An 8,412-nucleotide genomic window follows, 5' to 3' on the forward strand; every position below is an offset into this window, starting at 1 on the left:
ACACACAAAAAATATAGTGAACGTCATTATTTTCTCCCTCCAAGATTTTTTTGAGTGTCATTGAAATAATGTAGTGTAATTGTTGCTACATTTCAGCAACAATTTAAGTATAAAACAACATCAAATTCATGGTTAAATCAGACAAGTTTGAACATTCCATAGAAGTCTACCAACTTCATAAACAAGAAATACTCCACAGATGCAATTCATTAGCTGTACAAACATACATGAGATAAACAGTAAAATTTTAATGGTACAGGACATATTCTCTAAGCAATGATAATTCACACATCCCATGTATGCCATTATGATCTTTTCAGCGTGGCTATCAATCAAGATTCTCAATAACACTCCTATACAAAAATTAATTTGCAGATTAAAGAGACTTCAACAACAAAACAGAAGAACATAACAAATAGAAACGTGTACATGACACATCAATTTATAAGTAATTGAGAGTTGAGGATGGGAAGTTTTGAAAATACAACGAGTCTGAAGTTTTTGAGTTCAAATAACTCATTTGAATCCTAAGGCTATATACAATGTCATCTTTTGATATTTCACTGTTTTGCAAGAAAACAAGAATACAGAATGGGGATCAGTAAGATTGAGAAGATGATGTGTTCCATATGTACATGGGATGTTTGGAGGATATTTGAGCCAAATTTGGCACTTACCCCCCTGACAATCTATCAGATTTCACAAAAGACTATTTTATATCCATTTACTTTTTCTTTGGTCAAAGGCACTCACATATGAACAATCCGACCTCTAAATTTGCACCCGAATTTGAATACCGACATGAATGTTGGTGTGAAATCCGAACAACATAAGTGTCTAGTCATAAAAGTAGATGAATGTAGTCATTTCAATATCAATTGAGCACATTTATTGTAATTTAGCAATCGCATTTATGATTTATTCATAGAAGTGAAAATTTACCTTCCCTTCCACGACTGTGACATTACTCGTGAAGTTGTAGGTGACATCTTGATCAATTGAATCTTTGTTCCAGTGCAATTCCTGTTTATTATCCTTGACAAGAATGAAAAAAATCAACTAATAAAACATTCCCAAAAAGATAAATTGAATCTTTAAAACCAAGCATGCTCACATTTACACAAGGTTAAGACCCACAAACAAAAATGGAACAAGAAATCATAAAAAGGCCTATGCATCAAGTGTGTGTATATATATATATATATGCACACACATATGTAACAAGAGTTGTAGGGTATTATCATCATAGTTAAGCAACCCACTCTAGCAAACAAATTGATAGTAAACACGAATACCTAGTTTGAGCACAAAAGAGATGAACAGGTTTAAGGAAGATGGATACCCAACTTGAGCTTGAAAAAGATTTGGGTAAAAAGTGTAAACGAATCATATGCTTAATACGGTGAAACTTGAGAAGATGAAGAGATTTGAGAGCGTGGTATGAAATTAAGGAAATAGAGAAAAGACATAAAGACACAATTAAAATTGTCTCATATTTGCATAAAGACACCTTAACTTTCAAAGTGTCCTATCACCCTACAAAACTATTTAATATCGTTGTAAATGGGTCATGTTGACCCATTCCCTCGTCTGGGTTGTTGCCACGCACATGAAACGCGTCATTCAGTGTTTTCACTGCCATGGACCAGTTTAAAAGTGACACGTGTCATTTTCTTTCTTTATTATTAATTATTTAATCAATTTATGTCATCTTCCCTAATTTTTAAACCCAAAATAGCCATTGATAGCCCTAATTTTTCGATTTCATGGTTTTTTCCATAGCAAGATCAAGTGATTTCAAACACCTCTCTCTCTCCCACTTCTCCCTTGCAACCGCCTTTGTCTTTCTCTGTTATCTTCTTCACTCCAACAACACTAAACCCCAATAAAACAAGAGATTTCAATTCAGTACAGTTGCCCCTACCGACTAGTAGTTGGTGTATGGAATCTGAAAAACAACACATTGCATTCCGTTTCTCTTCTTGAATTTGTGCAACTCGAAGTTTGACTGGCTGAGCTCCCCATGCCTTTATTAGGTGAATTCAACCACTTTTGAATTTTATTCAAAGAACAAGGTTAGGTCGGATTGAATTCTATATAGGGAGTGAGCAACACGCGCGACTACATAGACGAGGGAATGAGTCAAAATGGCTCATTTACAAAGATATTAAATAGTTCTGTGGGGTGATAGGACACTTTGAAAGTTAAGGTGTCTTTATGCAAATACGAGACAACTTTAATTGTGTCTTTATGTCTTTACTCTAAGGAAATATTACGTCTATTGTTTGTTTGGAATGTTAAAGAAGAAGACCGATGANCCTTTCTATATAATATATATATATATATATATATATACACTAGATAAGCAAGCATGTGCTTTGCACGGGCCCAACACAATTGATTATGTACCCAAGTTATTTTAGTAGCACATGCAATAGTTATCTTCATTTACTTGTTACTTAGATCATAGTTACAAACTTGTTTACAAAAATTGAAAAGTTAAAAACTAAAGGCATATCCGCCTTGATATGAAACTATTTCTATCTGGAATCTTGGATAAATGTGGACCAAGATGTGCTGCCATGCCAATTGAAGTAGTCCGTAGAATGTTATTGCCTAGTGTATTCCTACTACACTTTAGTCATAATTCTACGGATTGTTCGATTCGTAGCATTGTTCAAACCGTCCAGAAATTACCTTTTTCAAATTCGTAGCATTGTTCGACTTTCTCCACCTCGAGCAAATTCGACTTTCAAAGTCCTGAAAAATTCAAATCGTGCAACTATTACATTCCAACTGATAAAGCTAGAATATTAGATAACACAAGCATTGAGATTCCACAAGGCGAAGTACATTTTACGCTTTACATTACAGAGATGAAAATATTGCCATAGTATCAAAGTAAAGGAAGCTCTTTACCAAAATCAAATTAAAGAAGTTAACAAATCATTTAAAGAAAAAAGGAACACACCAAATCATTTTAAGAATTAATGTCTATGCAAAATCATTCTGATTAGTAAATCTCGAAATTCTCTTTTTTAGGATAAGGAGATCCATATGGAACTTTTATGTTGAAGAAGAACAAATATTGTTGCTTCCTGAAAACAGTACAAAGAGATAAATAAGCAGCAACCACTTATCGGAAATTTCCTTCGTTGTACCGGGAGACTCATACTAACCTATATTGAATGAAGAATGTTACAGTGATGAAGAAGAGGGATGTTTCTAGACCTAGATAGAATTGTAATGGTAATGAGAAAAGTCAAAATATTTGGCCACAATGTTAGCTATAAAATTACCATTATGCCCTTGATTGTCCATACTTGGCTTGGCTTTACAAAATATCTGGCCACAATAGTTAGCTGTGAAATTACAATTATACCCTTGGTCGTCCATACTTGGCATATAGTAGAAATAGAAAAAATAGACACTATTCCTATTTTTATTTTTTTTTAATTTAAAACAAAAATTGACTTTGGGACTTCTTTTTCTACTATTCTTATTTTATTTTTTTAATTTAAAGCAAAAAATTGTTAATTGCCTGACAACTACATAAAAAACGGTGAAATGAGAGCTTTTACAACAATGTTGAATGTGTGGGATTAAAAGTCAAAACAAGAAATTGATTATATCCACTAAATTATATTTTTGCCACTATCTCATACATTAATTACCATTTTGCCATTGGTCGTCCTTGCTCTTCACCTTTTTATATAATAGAAATAGATATAGCTAGAATTGTAATTGTAATGAGAAAAGTCAAAATATCTGGCCACAATGTTAGCTATAAAATTACCATTATGCCCTTGGTTGTTGTCCATACTTGGCTTGGCTTTACAAAATATCTGGCCACAGTGTTAGCTGTGAAATTACAATCATGCCCTTGGTCATCCATACTTGGCATATAGTAGAAATAGAAAAAATAGATACTATTCGTATTTTTATTTTTTTTAATTTAAAACAAAAATTGACTTTGGGTCTTCTCTTTCTACTATTCTTATTTTATTTTTTTAATTTAAAACAAAAATTATTAATAGCCTGACAACTACATAAAAAGAGGTGAAATGAGAGCTTCCAGAACAATGTTGAATGTGTGCGAATAAAAGTCAAAAGAAGAAATTGATTATATCCAGTAAATTATATTTTTGTCACTATCTCATACATTAATTACCATTTGCCATTGGTCATCCTGGTCGTCCTTGCTCTTCACCTTTCTATATAATAGAAATAACTAGAATTGTAATGGTAATGAGAAAAGTTAAAATATTTGGCCACAATGTTAGCCATAAAATTACCATTATGCCCTTGGTTGTTCATACCTGGCTTGGCTTTTCAAAATATCTGGCCACAATGTTAGCTGTGAAATTACAATTATGCCCTTGGTCGTCCATACTTGGCATATAGTAGAAATAGAAAAAATAGATATTATTCCTATTTTTATTTTTTTTAATTTAAAACAAAAATTGACTTTGGGTCTTCTCTTTCTACTATTCTTATTTTATTTTTTTAATTTAAAACAAAAATTGTTAATAGTCTGGCAACTACCTAAAAGGAGGTGAAATGAGAGCTTCTACAACAATGCTGAATGTGTGGGATTAAATGTCAAAACAAGAAATTGATTATATCCACTAAATTATATTTTTGCCACTATCTCATATATTAATTATCATTTTGCCATTGGTCGTCCTGGTCGTCCTTGCTCTTCACCTTTTTATATAATAGAAATAGAAATAGCTAGAATTGTAATGGTAATGGGAAAAGTCAAAATATCTGGCCACAATGTTAGCTATTAAATTACCATTATGCCCTTGGTTGTCCATACCTGGCTTGGCTTTTCAAAATATTTGGCCACAATGTTAGCTGTGAAATTACAAGTATTCCCTTAGTCGTCCATACTTGGCATATAGTAGAAATAGAAAAAATAAATACTATTCCTATTTTTATTTTTTTAATTTAAAACAAAAATTGACTTTGGGTCTTCTCATTCTACTATACTTATTTTATTTTTTAATTTAAAACAAAAATTGTTAATAGCGTAGCAACTACTTAAAAAGAGGTGAAATAAGAGCTTCTAGAACAATGTTGAATGTGTGCGAATAAAAGTCAAAACAGGAAATTGATTATATCCATTAAATTATATTTTTGCACTATCTCATACATTAATTACTATTTTCCCAGTGGTCGTCCTGATCGTCCTTGCTCTTCACCTTTCTATATAATAGAAATAGCTAGAATTGTAATGAGAAAGAGAAAAGTCAAAATATCAGGCCACTATGTTAGCTATAAAATTACCATTATGCCCTTGGTTGTCCATACTTGGCTTGGCTTTTCAAAATATCTTGCCACAATGTTAGCTGTGAAATTACAATTATGCCTTTAGTAGTCCATACTTGGCATATAGTAGAAATAGAAAAAATAAATACTATTCCTATTTTTATTTTTTTTAATTTAAAACAAAAATTGACTTTGGGTCTTCTCATTCTACTATTCTTATTTTATTTTTTAATTTAAAACAAAAATTGTTAATACCCTAGCAACTACCTAAAAAGAGGTGAAATGAGAGCTTCTAGAACAATGTTGAATGTGTGCGAATAAAAGTCAAAACAAGAAATTGATTATATCCAATAATTATATTTTTGCCACTATCTCATACATTAATTACCATTTTGCCATTGGTCGTCCTTGCTCTTCACCTTTCGATATAATAGAAATAGCTAGAATTGTAATGGTAATGAGAAAAGTCAAAATATATGGCCACAATGTTAGCTATAAATTTACCATTATGACCTTAGTTGTCCATACCTGGCTAGGCTTTTCAAAATATTTGGCCACAATGTTAGATGTGAAATTACAATTATGCCCCTAGTCGTCCATACTTGGCATATAGTAGAAATAGAAAAAATAAATACTATTCCTATTTTTATTTTTTTAATTTAAAACAAAAATTGACTTTGGGTCTTCTCATTCTACTATTCTTATTTTATTTTTTAATTTAAAACAAAAATTGTTAATAGCGTAGCAACTATCTAAAAAAAGAGGTGAAATGAGAGCTTCTAGAACAATGTTGAATGTGTGGGAATAAAAGTCAAAACAAGAAATTGATTATATCCATTGAATTATATTTTTGCACTATCTCATACATTAATTACTATTTTCCCAGTGGTCGTCCTGATCGTCCTTGCTCTTCACCTTTCTATATAATAGAAATATCTAGAATTGTAATGACAATGAGAAAAATCAAAATATCTGGCCACTATGTTAGCTATAAAATTACCATTATGACCTTGGTTGTCCATACTTGGCTTGACTTTTCAAAATATCTGGCCCTAATGTTAGCTGTGAAATTACAATTATTCCCTTGGTCGTCCATACTTGGCATATAGTAGAAATAGAAAAAATATATACTATTCCTATTTTTATTTTTTTTTTAATTTAAAACAAAAATTGTTAATATACTAGCAACTACCTAAAAAAAGAGGTGAAATGAGAGCTTCTAGAACAATGTTGAATGTGTGCGAATAAAAGTCAAAACAAGAAATTGATTATATCCAATAATTATATTTTTTCCACTATCTCATACATTAATTACCAGTTTGCCATTGGTCGTCCTGGTCGTCCTTGCTCTTCACCTTTCCATATAATAGAAATAGTTAGAATTGTAATGGTTATGAGAAAAGTCAAAATATCTGGGCATAATGTTAGCTATAAAATTACTTTTATGCCCTTGATTGTCCATACTTGGCTTGGCTTTTCAAAATATCTGGCCACAATGTTAGCTGTGAAATTACAATTATGCCCTTGGTCATCCATATTTGTCATATAGTAGAAATAGAAAAAATATATACTATTCCTATTTTTATTTTTTTTAATTTAAAACAAAAATTGACTTTGGGTCTTCTCTTTCTACTATTCTTATTTTATTTTTTTAATTTAAAACAAAAATTGTTAATAGTCTGACAACTATCTAAAAAGAGATGAAATGAGAGCTTCTAGAACAATGTTGAATGTGTGGGAATAAAAGTCAAAACAAGAAATTGATTATATCCACTAAATTATATTTTTGCCACTATCTCATACATTAATTATCATTTTGCCATTGGTCGTCCTGGTCGTCCTTGCTCTTCACCTTTCTATATAAAAAAAATAGAAAAATAAAATAATGTCTCTATATTGGGGAAAAAAACTAACCAAATATTATACTATAAGCTATGTTGAATTTTATAATGATTGTGGTAATGATTGACATTGATAGTGGTTGTTAGTAATGATTGTGATTACATATGTGGTTAATGATTGATGATGATAATGGTAGTTGACAATGATGGTAGTGATGACAACATATATAATTATAATGATAGAGGTGATAGTGTGATAGCGAATGACAGTAATAATTAACAACGATAGTATTTACGATGACGATTGTAATAACACAAGTGAATGATTAGTGGTTGGCGACAATAATAGTGATGATGGTTATTATTGCTAAGGTGGTTTATGATGGTGATCTGTGATTGTGAACAATGTGTAGTGATGAAAATTAATCCTGCAAAAATAAATCTTAATGGTATTAAGACACTGCTCAAAATCATAATGATTAAAAGCATGTTTAAATTTATTTATTTTATTTACTTGTAGAATAGTTTTGTAGTGTTCAATTAAAATAATAAAATAAAATACGTACCTTTTAAGTTAAAATAACAAAATAAGTCATTCCGTCAATGCAAACAAGCAGGGGCGGCTCAAACCCATTGGTGGCCTAAGGCCAAAATCAAACTAGAGGCCTTAAAAAAAAATTATAAATGTTTTTATTTTAAATCTATTTTTCTAGCTTTTTGAGATGCAAAGTTGTTAATAATTTTTGTGTAGTCAATCTCTTCTAATAATTCCTTTTCAATCGATAATATAGCCAAACCACTTAATCTTTCTTGAGACATTGTCTATCTTATATAAGATTTTATTATTTTTAATTTTGAAAAACTTCTTTCGGCTGAGGCGACTATTACGGGAATTGTTAACATTATTCTATAAGCAATGTAAGCATTTGGAAAAGAATCAAGTCTTTTTATTTGATTGAGTATCTCAATTAGAGTATTGTCTTCTACTTTTATGATTTTCCTTAACACTTTTAATTCATAATAACTCGGAGTGAGTATTATGTTTTAAGGAACATTCAAGATTAAGACAATATTTTTTTAAATTCTCATCATCTAATGATCTCAATTTTTTCCCACTAAATAGAAAACCAAAAATATTTTCATATACTTCAAATTGTTCAAATCTATTTCGAAGTGAAAAGATGGCTTGGTCTACTATGTATAAGAAGTAATCAACTCTAAATGATTCTTCAAGAGATCTTGTGATTTCATTATCAACATTCTCATCAAATTGTTTTTTTCTATAAATTACACGTTT

At 30.6% G+C, this 8,412-nt stretch overlaps 1 long non-coding RNA gene across 1 annotated transcript in view; it reads right to left on the reverse strand.

The window, feature by feature from the left end:
* LOC125858299 (uncharacterized) overlaps positions 1-8,412 on the reverse strand; it is a 12,229-nt gene continuing 3,817 nt past the window's right edge. The window contains exons 2-3 of the long non-coding RNA XR_007445726.1: positions 943-1,035; positions 1-353 (exon numbers count right to left, since the gene is read on the reverse strand). This is a non-coding gene — a long non-coding RNA (uncharacterized LOC125858299). The remainder of the gene's footprint in view (positions 354-942; positions 1,036-8,412) is intronic.

Source organism: Solanum stenotomum, chromosome 3 (assembly GCF_019186545.1).
Source record: "Solanum stenotomum isolate F172 chromosome 3, ASM1918654v1, whole genome shotgun sequence".
Taxonomy (NCBI): domain Eukaryota; kingdom Viridiplantae; phylum Streptophyta; class Magnoliopsida; order Solanales; family Solanaceae; genus Solanum; species Solanum stenotomum.